Here is a 22,202-nt window from a genome sequence, read left to right on the forward strand (position 1 = left end):
GGTGAGCACTCTCCTGTGAATAGATAGATGATAGATAGATAGATAGATAGATAGATAGATAGATAGATAGATGATAGATAGATAGATAGATAGATAGATAGATAGATAGATAGATAGATGATAGATAGCATACAGCATGTACCTAGTGTTTTTAGGTTATGACTAATCTGTATTGTTACTGGAATGGAATAAAGAGGAGTACAGGTGCTTTGTTTTGTACAGGCAAAATGTAGGTACAACTTGTGGATAACAGATACCTGTAAAGAATTGTGGTGGTTAATAGAGTAGAGGTCAAGAGAATATCATCACAAAATCCATGTTTTGTTGGAAGGATTATGGATTTCGCAAAAACTGGGGAAGATTATTATTTGTAGAAGAAATAAAAATGTTGGTATCACAACAAGCAAATAACATAAACCATCAATTTAGAGGTCTATCAAAAAACAGTCATCTCGAGATGCTATAGTAAGGTACCCATTTCTAGACAAGTTAAATAGCAGACTTTTCCCCCTTCAAACATCTAGAAGGTGGAAATTCAAGATAAAGATTCTAGCATTCATCTGTCTTAATGGGGTTATAGTGAGCACTGTCCTTTGAATTTGTAGATGGCTGTCTTCTTTCTGTGATACGAAAAAGAGGGAGAAAGAGAGAGAAAGCAAGAGATGATTACTTATGAATATAATGACATAATGATCATTATGGTTGTCTTATGACAGAATACAGTCATAGGATAGTACAATGTCATTTCTTGTAAAGCCCTAATCACAATCACATCATGCAGATCCCACCCTCAAGACCTCATCTGAACTTAAGTACCTCTCAAAGGTCTCATCTACATCATCATCACCCTGGGAGACAGGGCGACTGCCTCTGGATCTTGGAGAAGCACCAGCATTCCATCCACCAGAGTGAGAGCATCATGACCGGCTCCCAGACAGAATGGTGTTGATGACATTTATACCACTAAACCAAACTAAAGTCGCCATTAAGGCAACTACTTAAACTATCTGTCTACTTCTCTAAATGTGCTTGAAAACATCACACAATGCAAAAATGGATTCAATCTTCTGGTGTAAAATTATAAAAAGAAGTAAAGGCTGTATGCATGGAAACACATAACTGCATCCAAGCTACCGTTCTCAGCAACAGTCGCCCGTGGTGAAAATATGCTGAAAGTTATGAAGCTAAGAGAGCAGTATAGTGAGTAAGCTGAAGATGGGTGAGCTTCGAGGGGATCCCGACCAAAGCAAGATCACAAAGGCACAAAAGGATGAACTGTGAAAGGGGAACCAGTGGAACCTTAAAATACCAACAGGTGGAACAATGGATACCAGAAGCACGATCAGCTGGAAAAGGAACTAAAGATAGAGAACATACATGCCTCTGGAGGAGAAGTGACTCCAGCATCAGCTTCCAGGATCAGGATTCAACAAAGACTATGGGTGGACAAAATTAATGTGTGTGTGTGTGTGTGTGTGTGTGTGTGTGTGTGTGTGTGTGTGTGTGTGTTCATGTGATGCCACCCTTTGGATTGACTTGTACTCCTAAACTCCATCTGGAAAAGCAGGAGAAAGGAGGAGTGGATGCATTCATCTCCAACATTTCTTCAACAGACTCTCTTGTTGAGACAATGAAGCAGTTGCCAACTAAGGGAAAGGTTTCAAAACTTCCTCTCCCTGCCCTTGACCTCTAGTCAGCCAGACTTTGAAATCCTTCCTTTTCAGACACAGAGACAAGCCCCACCAGATGGCGCCAAAACTATAGCCGGCGCCGTAAGATGGATCCAGAGACCAATACTGGAAATGCGGAGTCCTCTTCAACAGGTCAGTCCTGGTACCTAGCTAACAAGAAACAACCCTTGTTCTGTGCAGCTGAATTTTTAAAGCACATTTTGGGATTCCTAATGGGATTTTCCATGGTTAGAATCTTTCCTTTTGCTAATCTTTCTCTTTCCTCCCCAAATAAAAAGGAAATCGGCATCGTTAGGCTGTAGGTACAAGCCTGAGGCCTCAGAATTGGGGAAGGTGAGTCATGAGGAGTCCAAGGCCACCCTGGGCCACTGACCACAAGTTAGATAAGCTGTGCTCCTCATTCCTTCCAATTTTCCTATTTTTAAGTTAAAACAACAACAAGGGAAATGTTTTGTAGATTCCCAGAGCTGAGCATACCCAACACAGTGTGTTTAATATAATGGTGTCAACCACTAACTGAGTTCACCCTAACATTGACTAGCTAACCAGTACCCCTGTTCCCACAGGTTGTTATGTGTAGCATTCTCCAAAGGATGCTAGACCACAAACAACATAATGAGCTCTGGACATCCAAACTTCTCCTCGGAGTTATTAGGAATCTGCTTCTTGGAATTTTGTCTAAGATGAATGCTTACACAGATATTTCTTCTTCTTCTTCTTCTTCTTCTTCTTCTTCTTCTTCTTCTTCTTCTTCTTCTTCTTCTTCTTCTTCTCCTCCTCCTCCTCCTCCTCCTCCTCCTCCTCCTCCTCCTCCTCCTCCTTCTTCTTTTGTCTCATTCAAAAAGAGCAGGAGCTGGGCTAGAGAGATGGCTCAGCAGTTAAGAGCACTGACTGCTCTTCCAGAGGTCCTGAGTTCAATTTCCAGCAACCACATGGTGGCTCACAACCATCTGTAATGAGATCTGGTGCCCTCTGCTGCTCTGCAGGCATATATGCTGTATACATAATAAATAGATAGATAGATAGATAGATAGATAGATAGATAGATAGATAGATAGATAGATAGATAAATCTTTTAAAAAAAGAGCAGGAGCCATCCAAGTCCAAGGTGCCTGCTATGATTAAGTACTATCAATAGGTCATGTTGAAGGGTCTACCTCGGGGCTTTAGTGTATCAGAGATGGTTTTCACAGCCCTATTGATGTGTAGGAACCCAAACATTACTGAACCTCTTTAATATTCAGTATGCTGCTACAAAACAAATTCTCAAGACTCCAACAGGAACGCAAAGTTGCTATGGGTATATTTACGTATATACATACAGTTGTAAAATAGTTTAAGTGCTAAGCTGAAATTTGCCTCAGAGGAAAATAAATCAAAAACATTCATTTTGAAAATGAGAAATCTGCTATATAGAAAGAATTCATTGAAAAAGCCAGCTCAGTGTAGAAGGGGAAGCATAGAGAAGTTAATGCTTGCTCATGTTTGCCGCTTAAACCAGCAATTTACCAAGTCATTTTGACAACCTCACAGAGATTCAGATAGTAGCTCTCTGGTGTCAGGTGAGAACAATCCCTCCGATGGGCTCCTCTGCGACCTAATTCTGGGTTTACATTTATTTCATTTCCATTTTCTGGATGCTGTGCTATCAGAGGGATGAGATTTTTTTTTCTTGTCAGAAAAGTGTAAATGGTCAATACCAAAGCCACTGAGGTAAAGCAAACCTCATTTGGAATTCAAAATCCCTGATCTATTATGTGATCTCGGGCTAATTGCTTGCTCTCTTATTCAGCTTCCTTGTGTAGCTGTTTCTTTATCTTTAAAGGGAGCAGAAATAATACCTCCTTACAGGCTGTGTTTGGATGTGATCCTGTGCTTATGATGGTGGCTGGAACTCAGGAACCGCCAACAGCGCTAGTTACTGTCGTTGCCACCCCTGTCCCAGCATTAGTTAAGAGAAGTTGATGGTAATTTTCCATACTAATAGAAATTGAATATAAAATCTGAAAATTCAACTTTAGACCCCAAGCACTGGCTCTTTAAATTCTCACTACTGCATACAATGAGAGAGACTGAGTAATGGGCGAGCAGAGTGATGGATGGGGGTATTGCAGATAATACTACTCGCCATTATATGCAGCAAGAGGAAAAACGCAGAAGGCTTGTAAGTCATGTGGCTACTTAACTCCATTTGAACTGCTTTGAGATTTCATTATTAAATGTTCATTGCAGTGATCTAAGGAGATATTTAAACATTCAAATGCAAGCTTAAGTGCCTCTTTAAATTCTACCCTCTGAAGAGAACTAGTTTTATGTAGGTTTTACAAAGTTTAAAGACAAGATATTTACTTTGTAATCCCTCCTAATCTTTTCTTTGCATCTATGCAGACCTGAGGAGAATGGGAGAGTATGTCATACAGCTACTCAGCTGACAGTGGAAGGCAGAGAAACAGCAAGCTTGTGTCAACACTCTATGTAGCACAAAAGCCAGATGTGTTCCGAGAGTGTTAGGGCTAGTCGTGTTCCTGGAGTAGATGGATGTAAAGAAATAGTAACGTAAATCAGTGTGACGCGTTAGGAGTGGAAAGATGGTGGTGGCTTGGCGTGGTCCGTAGAGCTGAGACAATGTCGTTTGGTCTGGATCCATTTCAAAATCATAGCCCAAAAGATGCATGTGTGATGAATGGAAAATAAACTTTGCTGAGCAACCAAGTGGATAAACATGAGACAGAAACTGTCATTTACTGGGTTTGGGAAGACTGCAAAGGGGTCTTGTTTGTAGTGGAGTCAGGAGGTAACACTTGCCCCATTGTTGGGGAACAGTATGTTAAGGTGTGTTCCTTTTGTTTATGTTGCATTTGTTTAACTCTGTGGTGTTGTGTTACTGTGCCTGTGTAGATGTAACCAACCGTCTTATTAAATAAGAAACACAGAAACAATGTAAAAGAGAAAGCCAAGAAGTCAGAGCTCAGAGCTAAAATCTCACCCTTCCTCCTGCTGTCCCAGCTTCGCGAAAAGAGAGCTACTTCCTGTTGGTTCGTATTTTTAAAGTATGTTGTTCTGCCTTCTCATTGGTTGTAAACCCAAACACATGACTGCCTCGTCACTGTCTGAATGTACAGCCCCCTAGGTCTTAAAGGCATATGTCTCCAATGCTGGCTGTATCCCTGAACACACAGAGATCTTATGGGATTAAAGGCGTGTGCCGCCACCGCCACACTCTTGCTATGGCTCTAATAGCTCTGACCCTGAACACACAGATATCTATGGGATTAAAGGCGTGTGCCACCACCGCCACACTCTTGCTATGGCTCTAATAGCTCTGACCCCCAGACAACTTTATTTATTAACATACAATCAAATTAATATTTCAGTACAAATCAAAATAATATTTCAATACAATTAGATTACCACCACATTTCCCCTTTTCTATTTTAATAAAAAGAAAAAAAGCAAAAGGTTATGACTAACAAAAGAAAAACTATATACAAAAGTACAATAACTATATACAATATATACAAGTAATAAATACCTAAACAGGTATTTGACGAATCAGAGAAAATAATTCCATTATCTATCCTATTTTGATAATTCCAAGATGTATCTAATGTACTTTCTATCCTAATTAATTTTCAACTATAACTAACTAATCTTCAACCATAACTAACTAATCTTCAACTCCCTCAGAGACCCAAGAAGGGAATAATATTAGCTAACAAAAATAAAAACAGGAAGTGCATGCAAGCAACTTCCAAAAAAATTTTGTGAGTTGACAGAAACAGCCAGCTGCCTGGGCAGTCACCTGAGGTTTCTCCGCAGTGTTGGGGCATCATCTTCAGCCTATAGGCTTAGTGTATCTGACAGACTCATTTGTGAAGTAGGATGTACACAAGGTCAACAGTTCAACCTCACATTGGGTGAGAGCAGTCCACGTACCAGAAACACCTGAATTCCACTAGTGTCCTGTCATGATTCAGGATTTTAAATTCTGGAAATTGTTGACAGCTTTTTAATTCAGCTGTCCATTCTTCTTGGCTGTGTATATATGGCTTCATCTCAGCATCCCCTTCTTCTCCACATCCCTCTATTAAATGCCAGTCTACTTTTGAGAGGCATGAGCTTTCAGCTGCTGTTCCATTGTACAACAGAATCCATCGGCCCTCTGCCTGTTAAGCTGCCTTCGAAGAAAAGGGCACCGTACCTTTTCCGGATGCGAAGGCCACTTCAGGGATGGGGCCATATTGTCCTGGCCTCAGAAGATGCCTTTTGATAAAGCCATAACCACACTTGTTTTGGCAAGAATCAGTAGTCCCTTGTTTCGTGATCTGTCTGTCCATTTTGTCCTGTTGATTCGAGGATACTTTGTTGTCCAGTGGCTAACTTTTGCCAGAATGAAAGTTGACTCCATATGCAGTTTCTTCAATGCCCATATTTTCTCTAAAGTAGATTGGTACTGCCAGGAGCCGACATGTCTCAAAAAAGAAAAATTTTCTAAGTTATTAAAACATTTTAAATGCCATATTCTGTAGATCTCTGAAGGGTTTGAAGATGACCTGTCTAAAACATCTCTGCTCAATTTTTAAAACATATCTAATATGACTACAAGTTCTATGATAATGTCTAACTACTAGCTTTCATTTCTTTATATCCTAATAGTTGATAATAATAACATTCAAGGATCAGAAATTTGCATTACATTGTTAAATGGATGGAATAAATACAATTAGAAATATACATATAGCATTTTCTAGCAATATCAGTTTCAAATTTGTGTACAATATAAAACAATTCAATCCAATGTAAAGTATTTAAAACTAGTAATTGTCTTTTTCTTTTCTTTCTTTCTCTTTTTTTTTTTAAACAAGAACTTTAAATCTAATCTCCTTTGCTTAGCCTTTTTCCTAACCCTTGACAATAACTTGTAACCAACCCCCCTAAATACTGAAAATTATCCCAGACCCAAAACCCATTAAAAAGACCAAAAAACCACCCGCCCCACAGCACCTCTTTGGGAATATGGGCGTCGTATTCTTAAAATTGCTTCCTGCTGGGTATGGGCGAAGTTTTCTTTATCCTGAAAGAAAAATTTTAGGTTAATTGTCAAATTCTAGGAGAGGTAACTATATCCTTCATTATCCAGTCTGTGTATAATGCCAAAGTTGAGGGTTTATCTCAAGTCCTTATTCAAGTAGTCTTTGAGACTGGATCATCTCAGCTAGTCATCTCAAATTTGCTCTGAGCACCTTGTAGTTCAAAGCTGATCTGTGGATGATGTTTGTCAGCTTAATGATATTATTATTGTCCACGTGGAATTGTTGTTGTTGTGGGGCCCCATCTTCTTTCTGGAGACTTCAGTTGATGTTAGGCCAGGCCGTGATTTCCTGCAGAAAACTGATAAGAGACTCGAACACAAAAACATATATATGCAGCTAGCCTTTTTTCTAGAATTAGTTAGTACTCTATGTGACCATTCATATCTTAACAAAGTTTAAAATGTATATATATATATTAATCTTGTAAATTTTGATATAAAATTTATACTTTGAGAACAGTTTAAAGAATCAGAATAGAATCAAAGAGTTGAGATTAGTAATAGAATAGTCCCTTAATTAATTTTGCTTTTGTCCTGTACCATAGCAGAAATGGCTCTTATTCTGGCATGATACAGGGAGTTTGCATTTTCCTTTTAACAACGTGCTTGATTTTAAAGAAGGAGAGAGCCATTCTCCAACTCCAAAGTCAGCTTTAAATTTTAATTGAACTGGGACTATTAGAAAACCAAGAGTGTTAAATCTTTAGAGAAAAGCAGAAACAAACATTTAGGAAGACATAAAATTTTTTTAGATAATATATACCCATACACCGTTTCACTCTGTTTCTTGGGATAGATGATTTGTCCCTTTTCTTCAGTTGTCTCATTTGTCCAGTGTTCTTCAGATTCCTTAACCTTCATTCTCCTAAAAGACAAAAACAAAAACCTTTCCCCAAGACTAATTTTGGGGATGTTCCTTTTTGGCAAGTTATTATCTGATGAAATGAAAAGGCATGTTTTATTGATACAAGTTAGTTTAAATTGGATGTTCATGCTGGTTGATGAACTATCACCTCCTCTAATTAAGAGGTCTCTCTTGTTCAAATCGAACCTTTATCAATTTTGATGGTACCCACAGCTTATCTTCTCCTGTAGAAACAAAAGCAAAACCACGTCCCCAATGTAATACATACCCTGGTTTCCATTCTGAGGTCAGCACATCCTTAAAGTATATAGGCTGATTTAATTCTGTAGTTTTTTCTATTATCCAATGTCTCTCTGCAGCTGTTGTTCCTTTCTCATTGGCATTCAGAAAATTCAAAGTTAGAAGAGCATTATGCAGTCTATTTCTGGGGGTCTTTGTTACCCATTTCTGTTTATTTAGCATATCCTTTAGAGTTCTGTTTGATCTTTCTATAACTGCTTGACCTGTAGGATTATGTGGTATGCCTGTAATATGCTTTATATTGTAATAAGCAAAAAACTGTTTCATTTTAACAGAGACATATGATGGAGCATTGTCAGTTTTGATTTGTGCAGGTATACCCATGATGGCCATAACTTCTAGCAAATGAGTGATTACAGAATCAGCTTTTTCAGAACTCAAAGCAGTTGCCCATTGAAATCCTGAATAAGTATCGATAGTGTGGTGTACATATTTCAATTTTCCAAATTCTGCAAAGTGAAACACGTCCATCTGCCAGATTTCATTTCTCTGAGTACCCTTTGGGTTACATCCTGCTGGTAATGGCGTCTGATTGTAGAAGGAACAAGTAGGACATTTCTTTATTATTTCTTTGGCTTGTTGCCAGGTTATGGAAAAATCCTTTTTTAAACCTTTACTATTAACGTGATGTTTTTTATGAAATTCTGAGGCCTCCCGCACATTTCCTATCAATAATTTATCAATCTCTTCATTGCCTTGTGCTAGAGGGCCTGGCAGACCAGTATGGGATCGAATGTGAGTTATATATAAAGGATGATTCCTTTTCCTGATTGTATCTTGTAATTGAATAAATAGTGAAGTTAATTCTGAAGCATCAGGGATAAATTCTGCAGTCTCAATATGTAACACCACTCTTTCAGCATACTGAGAGTCAGTTACTATGTTGAGAGGTTCTGAAAAATCCATTAATACCAACAGAATAGCATACAATTCTGATTTTTGCACTGAATTATACGGACTTTGAACCACTTTACTTAAATTTTCTGATTTGTAACCTGCCTTTCCTTCTTTGTTGGCATCTGTATAAAATGTACGAACTCCAGATATGGGTTTTTGCCGTATAATTTGAGGCAAGATCCATTCAGCTCTCTTTATAAGATCAATTCTATTGCTTTTGGGATATTTGCTGTTAATTTCTCCCAAAAAATTACTGCAAGCTCTTTGCCAAGGTTCACTTTCTGTCCATAATTTTTCAATGTCCTCCTTAGTTAATGGTACGACAATTTCTGCTGGGTCTATGCCTGCTAATTGACGAAGTCTCAATTTTCCTTTGTAAATCAAGTCAGAGATTTTTTCCACATAAGTTTTTAATTTTTTATTTGGTTTATTTGGTAAAAATATCCATTCCAATATAATATCTTCCCTCTGCATTAATATTCCAGTAGGAGAACGCCTAGAAGGTAAGATAACCAAAATGCAATCCAGCTTTGGATCAATACGATTCACGTGTCCTTCATGCACTTTCTTTTCTACCAAGGCTAATTCTTTCTCAGCTTCAGGTGATAATTCTCTTGGACTATTTAAGTCCTTGTCACCTTCTAAGGTTTTGAACAAATTAGTCAGTTCATCATTTTTTACCCCAACAATAGTTCGTAGATGAGAAATATCTCCAAATAATCTTTGAAAGTCATTAAGAGTCTGTAGTCTATCTCTCCGAATTTGCACCTTTTGGGGTCTAATTTTTTGTAGCTCTATTTTATATCCTAAATAATTAATAGAATCTCCTCTTTGTATCTTTTCAGGAGCAATTTGTAATCCCCAGCGAGGCAAAATTTTCTTTACTTCTTCAAACATTATTTCTAAAGTATCTGCATTTGAGTCAGCTAGTAAAATATCGTCCATATAATGATAAATTATAGATTTAGGAAATTTTTTACGTATCACTTCCAATGGCTGTTGTACAAAATATTGGCACAGAGTTGGGCTATTCAACATTCCCTGTGGGAGGACCCTCCATTGAAATCTTTTAACCGGTTGAGAATTATTATAAGTAGGCACTGTAAAAGCAAATCTTTCTCTGTCTTTTTCTTGTAAGGGTATTGAAAAGAAACAGTCTTTTAAATCAATAACTATGAGAGGCCATCCTTTTGGTAACAGAGTAGGCAAAGGCATCCCAGATTGTAGAGAACCCATTGGCTGAATTACTTTGTTAATTGCCCTAAGGTCTGTTACCATTCTCCATTTACCAGATTTCTTTTTAATAACAAATACAGGAGAATTCCAAGGGCTGGTTGATTCTTCAATATGCTGAGCATTTAACTGTTCTTCTACCAGCTCTTCTAAAGCCTGGAGTTTCTCTGTTGTTAAAGGCCATTGCTGGACCCATACAGGCTTGTCTGTTAACCATTTTAAAGGTAGAGCTGTTGGTGTCTTTGGAAGATCATCAGTTATTGTGCCCTGTTCTTGTATAATATGGATGGCTGGTGACCACTCATTAGAACAATATCTTCTAATATTTCTCTCAGTAACATGTGCTAGTTTATGATTTGTTTCTGAGATTGGAGGGATGTTAATCTGAGTATTCCATTGTTGCAACAAGTCTCGACCCCACAGGTTCATAGTTATGTTAGCCACATATGGTTTTAATTTTCCTCTCTGTCCTTCTGGACCTATACATTCGAGCCATCTTGCACTCTGTTTCACCTGAGATAATGTCCCAATTCCTAACAGTTGAACGTTTACCTCCTGAAGAGGCCAAGTTGGATGCCAAAATTCTGGTGCAATTATGGTAACGTCCGCACCTGTGTCTACCAGACCAGACAACAAAACACCATTTATTTTTATCGTTAATTTTGGTCTTTGTTCATTAATAGAAGTTTGCCAAAAAATTTTCTTTATATTTTCTCCTGAATTTTCTATTCTCTCTGTTTCATCATTCTGACCAGCATGATTTATTCCAATAGGCATTTGGTTATTTAATCGCTCTCCAGAGCAGGCATTTCCTGTATGGCTGCCGGAAAGGTTTGAACTGGATTTGCACTGGGGGCCTGCCTGAGGCCCCTCTGGGAGTTTCCCGAAGACTGAGGCAAAGGATTACCCTGTCTGTCCTTTGTTGATCTACATTCGTTGGTCCAGTGTTTTCCCTTACCACACCTTCTGCATACTCCAGAAGGAAGGGGCATTCTGTTGCCATTGTTCCTTGAAGAAACATTGTTTCTGGAAATGACCTGTCTACAGTCCCTTTTCAAATGTCCTTGCTTTCCACATCCAAAACATCTAACACTCCTCAAACCTTTTGAAATTACTTCTCCTACCCATGTATCATCATGCTCATCAGCTTCAACATTAATTGTTTCTCTAATCCAATCTTCCATAGGTGCAGATCTTGCCCTTAATGGCCTGATTATTCTTTTGCATGCTGCATTCGCATTCTCAAAGGCCAAAGATTCAATTATTGCCTTACCAGCTTCTGAATCCGAGACCGTTCTCTTTACTGCTGAAGCCAGTCTTTGTAAAAAATCTGTAAAAGACTCTTTTGGGCCTTGCTTCACCTTTGTAAATGACTCAGATTTTTTTCCTGGTTCCTCAACTTTGTCCCATGCATTCAAGGCTGCCGTTCGACATAAAATTAGGGTTTGGACATCATATAAACATTGTGCTTGTGCTGAAGCATATTGGCCTTCGCCCATAAGCTGATCCTGGCAAACTTGTACTCCTTTATCCCTCCATTGTTTTTCTATGTTTTTAGCCTCCTCCTTAAACCAAGTCAGAAATTGAAGTCTCTGGCTGGGTTCCAGAACACCTTGTGCGAGGTCCCGCCAGTCCTGTGGTACTATCCTATTATATGTTGACCAAGTGTTTAACATTTGCTTTACATATGGGGAATGCATGCCATAAGATACTATTGCCTCCTTAAACCTTTTTAAATCCAACATTTCAATTGGAGCCCAAGTATTTTGTGTAGCCATTTGATCAGGCATCTGCTGTACTGTTACAGGATAAATTAAGGGTGACTGTGTGAAAACAGGCTTTCTTTCTGCAACCTTATGATCCCGACTTGAAACAACTTCACTGTTAATTTCTTCTGTCTGAATTTTTACAGGTTTAACAAGTTCTTCTAACGCTGTTATCCTGGCACTTAAATTGACTATCTTTTTAAATATTAAAATGTGGATTATTATAGTGATGAGGTGCATAATTCCACCAATACTAATATTATATAGTTGTTCCATTGCCAGACTGCCTAAAATTTCGAACAAAAACCAATTTTCTTCCAATGTACACATAAAACCCATTTGTTTTTTAATGTGGAAAAAAATTCTCTTTTAGATAGTTTCCTTTAAAATATCTGATATATTATGACTTACCAAATCTGCGTAGAACAGTAGAAATCCGAGGGGATTTTCAAAGCAGCCACCTAGTGTCCCAGGTGTAAATCCAGAGAGAGAGAGAGAGAGAGAGAGAGAGAGAGAGAGAGAGAGAGAGAGAGGAAAGAGAACGCACAAGAAAGCGTAGCCGGCTAAAGCTTAAATGCAGCCACGTGTTCCCTCTTGTGCCGAGTCAAGGCTTGGGTCTGGCTTCCTTAAGCTCCGACCACGTGCGTTGGCTTTACAGGCAGGGCCCTGTTCGGCAGGGCAGGTCTGAGTTGTTTGTAGCACCGGCTTTAGGCAAGCTGCTCACAGACCTAGGCCCGGGCTAGAAGTTGCTACCCGGACTAGGACACCAGCAGCTCGGACTAAGAAGCCGATCGCCGCCGGCCGCCGTGTGCCGCCGCTGCCGCCGCCGCCGCCGCCGCCGCCGCGGGCCGCCTACCGCCCTTGCGGGAAAGCGGACCTGCCGCCAAGCCAAGCAGTTTTTAATGGATTCTTGTCACGTTGGGCGCCAGATGTAGATGTAACCAACCGTCTTATTAAATAAGAAACACAGAAACAATGTAAAAGAGAAAGCCAAGAAGTCAGAGCTCAGAGCTAAAATCTCACCCTTCCTCCTGCTGTCCCAGCTTCGCGAAAAGAGAGCTACTTCCTGTTGGTTCGTATTTTTAAAGTATGTTGTTCTGCCTTCTCATTGGTTGTAAACCCAAACACATGACTGCCTCGTCACTGTCTGAATGTACAGCCCCCTAGGTCTTAAAGGCATATGTCTCCAATGCTGGCTGTATCCCTGAACACACAGAGATCTTATGGGATTAAAGGCGTGTGCCGCCACCGCCACACTCTTGCTATGGCTCTAATAGCTCTGACCCTGAACACACAGATATCTATGGGATTAAAGGCGTGTGCCACCACCGCCACACTCTTGCTATGGCTCTAATAGCTCTGACCCCCAGACAACTTTATTTATTAACATACAATCAAATTAATATTTCAGTACAAATCAAAATAATATTTCAATACAATTAGATTACCACCACATGCCTGTCTAAAACACCTGACGGTCTAATAAAGAGCTGAACAGCCAATAGCAAAGCAGGAGAAAGGATAGGTGGGGCTGGCAGGAGATAGAATATATAGAAGAAATCTGGGAGGAGAAGTAACCAGAGAAGGAGGAGGACCCAGGAGCCCGCCACCAGCTACACAGCAAGCCACGGAGTAAGAAACAAAGAAAGGTATACAGGAACAGAGAAAGGAAAATGCCCAGAGGCAAAAGGTAGATGAGGATAATTTAAGTTAAGAAAAGTTGGCTAGAAACAAGCCAAGCTAAGGCTGGGCATTCATAAGTAATAATAAGCCTCCATGTGTGTTTACTTGGGAGATGGGTGGTGGGCCCCAAAAGAGCAAAACCAAACAATATTTTGGCATTCCAATGTGGGGCCATAGAAAGCTGAACAACACGTCATTATCTAGAGTTTTGCAGAGATGTCAGGGATTCAAATAGAAATGGGAAACCATTGGTACATGGTGGTCTTTGAAAGAGTAAGAATGGATGAGATCACCTAGAGAGGCCAGGCAGAAAGAGTCAGAAGGTGTGGGATATTCAGGTGGATACTGCAAAACCAGCAAAGAGTAGTAGGAAAGGCTGGAGGAAGCCTGGGAAGCTTGTGAGGAAAGTGCTGTGTCCTAAGTAGGAAGTAGCAGGACATGTGATCCAGATCCGATGACGGAGCATCAACCAGAAGACTTTGCAATATGGAAGTCATTCATGACTCCACTATTCTGTTAAAAAATATTTTATACCTTCCTAAACCTTTTTATTGTTGTGAATGCTTCTTCACTCTCAATAACTGCCACTGGCTTCAGTATGAAAATAATTGGAAGAGGAGATATACAATCTCATCTGCCAGCTGTGTGTGTGTGTGTGTGTGTGTGTGTGTGTGTGTGTGTGTGTGTATGTCCCCTCCAGTGACAGGCTCCCTGTGTTCTTATCTTTACCTAGGCTGTATGAGGGCAGAGTGATCCTGGCTTCAAACACACATCTATCCATCACTGTTTTCTGCATATCGTATGATTCTGAGTATACATGTTTCTACATGTATTATATATTATATATATATATATATATAAATATATATATATATAAAATACATATAATATTATATTATATATAAAAAAAACCTAAAATGTGCCCTTTTAAAAGAACTCCAAGGCTTTTTATTTTTATTTTTTTGTTTGTTTGAAGTTTTGTTTGTTTTGAGAAAGGTCTCGTTCTGTAGCTCTGGCCTGGAATTGACTGTGTAGCCCAGGTTTCCCGTGAGTTTACAGTAACCCCCCTAGCTCAGTCTCCTGAGAGCTGGGAGCACACCAGTGCCCTGGGTATTGAATCATTTGACTCCAGTAACTCAGGAACTTTGATCACTGCTCACAGGCTTTCGTATAGCCTCTGGTCTCCAGTTATTCTTTGCTTACAAACAGAATCTACTGTATTGAAATTTAACTTTTTAAATGTGAAAAATTGCTATTCTAACTCTAACTACAGTTTAAGTATGTTTTTATATCTGTATGTAGGTAGACGGCTTTGGCTTCCCTGGTAGTAGCACAGCCTGGTGACAAAGACAGATTCTCTTGGCCTGGAGTAGAAGAACCCACACTTGGCCAGTTTGGGAAAAGCTACCACATGGCATCAGATCTACTTCCACATCTCAGGGTCTGCAGTGGTCTTTACTTGACTCTTCCGGGCAATACACCTTACAAATAGTGCAGCAAATGCAAAGATTTCATTTTCAGTTCTAGGCACAGGCCTGAGTCATAGAGTTAGAAACAATAAGTAGCATTTTCTTTCTCCCCTCAAGAGATTTAAATTTCAAGGAAGGTACCATGATCCAAAGAACACATTAAAGTGTGCTGCAATTAATTCCATGATAGCATATCATAGGGACCCATATGAAGATAGAGTTTACCCAGCTTCAGAGGTATGAGGGGCTTTGGGGTGCATGGCATGAACTCACTGTAGCATTGGCTACCTGGTCAAGGTCAATACAAGAACAGTCCACATTCCTGAAGAAGGTACAGCTTGAACACGGGGTTCCAAAAGACAAACAAACAAAGGAGGAACATGAGATGGAAAAGAGATGTGCTGGAGCATGTCTAGGGCTTTTGTGAGCTTGATAGAATCAAGATACATAGGATTCATGTGTGAAATTGTCAAAGAATAAATAAACAGCGTTAAAAAAAAACCTACTAATCACAGCATAGGAAGATGGAGGACAGAATGGAAAGGAACTATGGGAAATCAGAGATCACCTAGGGAGACGGTGGTTTTCCAAACGCTGTTCATTCTCCGAATTGAGGGTTGATGTGCTGCAGACACAGGGCCCACACTCTGGTTCATTGTAAATGGGGATGACCGGGAAAGCCTAGACAAGAGAAGCAGGCATGGGATCCTGTCGTGACACCTGAGGGAGAAGTAAAGTCTTCCATCCTCTTGTGCTAACCAGCTCCCAGAATGAACATGTCCAAGTGTTAGAGGCACAGAGCCGTTCTGGTAACTTCTGGCAAGTGTTTGAGTTGAAACTGGCTCGTTTTTAAATGTGAAAGAAATGAGTCCATAACCACAATATTTAATCCAGATAATGTCAAACCATCAAGTCTTTCTTTGACTTGAGTGAGTGTTTTGGCATCCACAATCTATCCCATCTATAACGCCGCAAAGAATTGATTTTGAATCAGAGGCACTTTAGGCACACTGCGAAGCTGGAGCCACACTTAATGCTGAAAGACGCCAGGATGTGATGCACTGAGAAGTGAGTATTTCAGAGCTCCGACAGGGACAGGGGCAGTCTTGGCAGCAAGTAGACCAGGCTGTTGTCCCAGAGTGATCGGTGCTTCACTCTTTGTGCCCAAGGCACTGCCCTGACTCTCTGTCTTCTGTCCTCCCCCAATTACATCCTAATCTGAATTCAGACAAAAGCACTTTCCCGACCAGAACATTTTCTATTTTAAAACTCAGAATAACCACTGTGCTTTCTCTTAAAAGGATTTTAGAGAGCTTGGCATGGAGGCTCATGCCTGCAGTGTGAGCACTCAGGAGGTGGAGGCTTGGAGGATCACCCCTGCAGTGTGAGCACTCAGGAGGTGGAGGCATGGAGGCTCAGGAGTCCAAGGCCATCTTCAGCTGCCTAGTGAAACTTTGTCCAAAAGAAATTAAAACAAAATATAAAAATCAGCAACAAAACAGAGCCCGAAAGAGGTATAACCCTGATTACTCTGGGGAGAACGGCATCCACGGTTAGCCTGTCTAATTCCAGTTTCCCTTTCCTGATAGCAGGCTCCCTCCTCCTTCTGCCCCTTACAGTGAATCCCTCTCTCTTTTGTAGTTTATGTAGCATTCATCCAGCTCTCGCTGCCAGGATGAGCATATGAATTCGATCTAATTAATTGGAGCATCAGAGTTTCTTGAACTCTGTGGTGCATTTATTGTTAGACAAACATAGAGTTTGTGACTGTGTGTGTGTGTGTGTGTGTGTGTGTGTGTGTGTGTGTGTGTGTGTTGTGTGTAGTATGAATGTGTGTGTGGGGGGGTCTGTTTGTATGTATGTGATGTGTGTAAGTAGGATGCTGTGTGTATATGCATCATGTGTTTGTATGTGGTGTGTGTGTGTGTGTGCTACCTCCACATGGAGGTCAGAGAAAGCATCCATGAGTCTATTCTCTTTCCATCAGGATGGGTCTTGGATATCAAACTCAGTTCATCAATCTTACATGCAAACACTTTCATTTTTTATTTTTTACACAGAGTCAACTCCCTAGCCCAGACTTAAGACTTTGCCTAGCCCACATGGAAATTAAGTTACTTCTTTCATTTCCCAGTAGAATACATGTCAGGTGGTCTACGTACGATGATTAGGAGGGCCATATCTGAAGGTAAAGTCCAGGATAGAATGCTAGAAACAGAGGGGCACTTTTCCAAACTGTACAGGGACCATGCAAACCACTGGTGTTTTCAGTTAATGTGTATCTGCATTTTGTGTTAGGTTTGAGTCATTTTCAACTAAATAAATCATCAGACTCTCCGACATTGTCTATGTGATTAATTGGACTTCTTAATCAAACCCTCGCTAAACCTTTGAAGATGCTCCACCTGCAGTGAGATGTCTCTCTTCTGGCTGCTACACTGGCTCTTTTGCTGCCCTAAAACTTCTCTCCCCTTGTCATGAAGCCTGACTTATTCTCTTCAGTTGCTAAATAGACATTTATGTGGTTATTTAGCTGGCTTCGCAAGCCTGTGAGGGGCACTGTTTCCATAGCCCCTTTCTGGTCCAGCTAGCTTTACTGTAGTCACACAGCTAGTGAGCGGGAAGGGGGAGGAAAGGAAGCACCCAGTTTCCATTCCTGAGAGGCCTACCTGCTCCTAAAGTATGCAGCAGTGTTCCTCAGTCCTGGCTCACAAAAGCATCCAGAATCCAACAAATGACCAGCTTCAGAGAGTCTGCATTTTGTCTGAATTGCTTGTCAGTGTTTTAGAGCTTGATGGGGATGCTGATATGTAAGGCACTTTGGAAATAGCACTGATCCACATAAAAGAGCAACAATTACCTTGACATCCAAACTTCAACTTGTTCCAAAGCCTCATTGGCCTCTGTATTCTGTTCATTAGAAAGCAATGGATACTTTTATGGATTTATTGCAAAAAATCCATTTGATATATATTTAAGTTATGGAAGATACTTGCTGATGCAAGAGTTGGCACCATGGCTCATGAAGCCATGAATAATATGAGAAACGGATTGTAATATAAGCAAAGGTATTTACATTTAAATAACTACAAATGACTGAACCATAGCTCCTTATTCTTGCTAAATTAAGGGGAAATAATAAAAGCTGTAATAACTTTTTTTTGGCCCAGATAAACTTAGTAAAATAAAACTGTTCTTGTCCATGTTGTTTATCTCCAAGAAGTGTATATGATTTCAAATTTGGTTCTTCCACTTGTCTTAACTATCTGCACCTCACCTTGCTTCCTGCTCTCTTGTACATCCCTGCTATGGGATATCTTTTTGTACGTTGTGAATATGAGTTGTTATGACTCGAGTCAGGTTATAGCCAGGTAGCAAATCCAAGAGAGAGACAGGAAGAAGAAAGGCAGAGGCAGAGAAGATGCCAGCCACCACCCAAGGAGCAGCAAGATGCCAATAGACCAGTAATGCCTCAACCACATGGCAAAACATAGATTAATAAAAACGGGTTAATTTAAGATAAAAGAGCTAGTTAGCAAGAAGCCTGCCATAGGCCATACAATTAGTAAATAACATTAAGCCTCTGAATGATTATTTTATAAGTGGCTGCGGGACTGCAGGTGAGATAGATTTATCCTGACCACAGACCGGGTGGGACACAGGAAATCTTTCAACTACACATCCCAGAATTTGTGTCTAGCTGGTGGTGCTTCCAGATTCTTTGTGCTTTTAAAGACCTGAGTGGACAAAAATTGGGACAAAGTTGTAAAGATTTCCTAAAAGTTGTGGGGAAATATGCTGCTTTCAAAATTCAAAACATTTTGAAAAGTATTTCTCCCTATGAATTGATGTCCTTCATGTCTTGGAGGAACCAGGTTATTCAACTCTAGCCTCTCTAGCTCTTTCCTTTCTCAGTGACAAGACATCTTTCTTTGTTACCATTATCCAGGGGTGAAAATCCAGAGATGTGTGTGCTCAAGCTAGAGCGAATAAATATTTAAGCTATGATTTATGTTTTCCTTGGGTACAATTAAAAACCATTTTTCCTGAAATCTCAAAATAAATTTAAGCACTTTGAAAATAGGAATTATTCTATGATCAGCAATTTTATTCACATTTATAATAAATATTACCCTAGCATCTAAAATGTTTCCACTATATTCACTGTATTTTTTTTTAAGTTTTCCTCTTGTGTATCTTATTGTGTTTTGAAAAACAAGAGCTTTTCTCTAATTAAATAAATAAATGTGTGTAAAATGTTGCCAAGTTCAGCATGGCATAAAAGACATTTAGCCCTCCCCATACATTCCCAGGCTTTCTATAAATAATTTTGTCTCTTGAATATATTCACTTTAACTCTTAGAACATTGAATTTTTAAAGTGGTGAATATAGGAAATAAAACAGCTTCACAATTCTATCACTTTAAATTAGAAAGAAGATTTAAAAAACCAGCTAACTACTCCTTAATTAAAGAAAGATAATCAGAGAAAGTAAATTAGCATCCCTCCATTTACTTGGCAATATGTAAATATAGAATTAATACTTGAGATTCATATCCCCTTGGAAGAATGAGAATGAGCTGAGCTGTTACCCCGAGTCTGAGACAAGCGATTGCAGGTGGTTTTGACTGGTGAAAACCAATAGCAATGTATCAATAGGTGCCCTTGATGAAAACGGGAAGCAAAACCTTGCTTACTGCAGCATGGCAAGGAACAGCAGCATAGCACACAGCACCAGATTCTGAATGAATTCCATGATGGGTTGTTGAGATGTTTACTGTGGCTCTGTGATGTGGGAGGAGTCAGGAGCTGACCAGTGGTTTTCAGAGATTTCCTGATTGGCACCGCAGGGGCCAGATTCAACAATTAGATGCCTTCTGTGAGTTAGTTTCTCTATCCTGCCATGATTCCTTGTTTAAGATTTCCCTAAGGAAATAAAAACATTCAATTTTCCTTCCTCTTTTTGTCCAGAAATTCCTAGCATTTCCACCAAATACTCCCCAAACCATCCATTTCTTTCTGGAACCCTGTTCTCCTGACTTGACATCCTCTCTGGCTCATGGACTAGTGTCATATGCTGATTATAAATGCCAAGAATATTGATAATTCGGAAAAGATACCAATAAGGTGAGAAATATATCTGCCTAGAATTTACTTCCTGTGTCAGCCAATCTCAGATTATTGAAAAACAGATGAAATCTGTCATAATTCCATATAAAAGCTGACCTCTTCAGCAGGCTCCTCTGCAGCCAATCATTATTATTGAGGTTTTACTGTACACAAAGCTCTGAGTGGCTGGAGTATAGAGATGGATGACTCATTTTTATTACAGTCTGTTCCACTGTAAGTCCAAAAGTTCTTCTCTAAATAGGCTCCCCAAATATGGTGATCCCAGTCTGCCCCCAGTCTGCCCCCGGTCTGCCCCCGGTCTGCCCGCGGTCTGCCCGCGGTCTGCCCCCGGTCTGCCCCCGGTCTGCCCCCAAATGGTCATTTACTCTGGTTATACTGTTGTTACACTCTCTGTTCTACTCTTAAAAAAATCTGACTCCATCTATATTTTTGTCCTCAATGGCATCAGTCATTATCACAAAGAAAATGTCTTTATTAATAAGAGCTTAATACATAACTTTTGAAGGCATTGTATCCAAAAGTTACTTCATGAGATATAATAAATTTACAATTATTATCATTTGACTTCATGGTTCTAAATTATTCAGATATTTTAAAAATGCAGATAGTCCATGGGGGCTGGAGAGATGGCTCAGAGGTTAAGAGCACTGACTGATCTTCCAGAGGTCCTGAGTTCAATTCCCAGCAACCACATGGTGGCTCACAACCATCTGTAATGAGATCTGGTGCCCTCTTCTGGTCTGTAGTCATACATGCTGTATACATAATAAATAAATAAATCTTTAAAAAAATGCAGATAGTCCAAAATTGTTGTTTACCCTCGTGTAACATGATGGTAATGAGGAAATTAACATGGACAGAGTGCTGCATTCTGCTGCATAACCCTGTTAAGATTTTGATGATTTTCCCACTGATGGCCTTTTCCCAGTCCAAAGCAATGGAGAGTTGCACAGTGCATCTTACTATGATGCTGTGGCTTTCTTGTTCGTCATGACTTTGCCAATTTTTGAATGGTAGCAGCAAGTTAGTTCGTAGACTGTCTCCCGGTTTCCATTTATCTGGTATTTAGTGATTACACCGTTCTATTTACTCACAGCAGTAATTCAAGAGAGGAGACATAGTCTGTCTATTGCATCGTTCTCAGACACATTGACAGAACACAGATCAGAGACAACATGTTTACTTTTCTATTTAGTAGTACTACCCACTAGAATTTTTTCTGCTTTATATTAAAAAGTTATTTAGGGTATTACACTTTTTTATTGGCTTTATAAATCAGTGACTCACATTAGTTTCCTTGGAGGTGAATGGCTGCTTGGACACTAACTCCAGTTACAAATTAAATGTACCTGTATAAACCGGTATGGCCAGCTTCAATGGTAGAAAACTCTATGTGGTGAACTACTCATCAAAACACACTCTTAAATGCCCAGAAAGGGTAATTTTCCATCCTGCCCTCAGTACATACAAAACACTGGAGAGTAAATGAGTGAAATGATTTGAGTATTACTTGCAATTTTGCTAAGCATTGAGGTCTGTCTATGGGTTAAGTAGTAGTGGAGGATTGCATTCCCCCTAAAATGCAATTATGTGTCCAATCAAAACATTTGGTCTTCTTCAACAGGGAAAGTTTTTATTTACTCTTGAAAATCTTTCTTTCCTTTTTTCCCAAACAGAGGCATTCAGTTGCCATCTTCCCACAACCCCTCCTAAGGACAATGGTCATCAACAGCCATGGCTTCATGCTGCGGGGAGAAGGCTGTGTGCCTCCTCTTGCTTCCTAGAACTCTACAGGCTCTAAGAAATTTCTCTGGTAACACTACAAAAATGAGTCCAAACAGTATTGTCTTTGAAGACACTACCCCTTAGAGAATGGATTCTTTATTGATTCAGTAGATTCACCAAGATCCAGGAGATGATTATGAAAGAAACACTAGGTTATGCACAATTTGTTGATTCAACAAGGAATAACCAACCCACTTTAGCGACACACCATGGAATTAACTCAATGCTATATCACAATTTATATATTCAGTTGTTGGAGTTTCAATATTTATTCTTTTTAAGGGATGGGAC

At 39.7% G+C, this 22,202-nt stretch overlaps 1 pseudogene; it reads right to left on the reverse strand.

Moving 5' to 3' along the window:
- Positions 1–21,803: 21,803 nt before the first annotated feature.
- LOC121828460 (small nucleolar RNA U3) lies at positions 21,804–21,976 on the reverse strand (annotated as a pseudogene).
- Positions 21,977–22,202: the final 226 nt, after the last annotated feature.

Source organism: Peromyscus maniculatus, chromosome 3, assembly GCF_049852395.1.
Source record: "Peromyscus maniculatus bairdii isolate BWxNUB_F1_BW_parent chromosome 3, HU_Pman_BW_mat_3.1, whole genome shotgun sequence".
Classification (NCBI taxonomy): domain Eukaryota; kingdom Metazoa; phylum Chordata; class Mammalia; order Rodentia; family Cricetidae; genus Peromyscus; species Peromyscus maniculatus.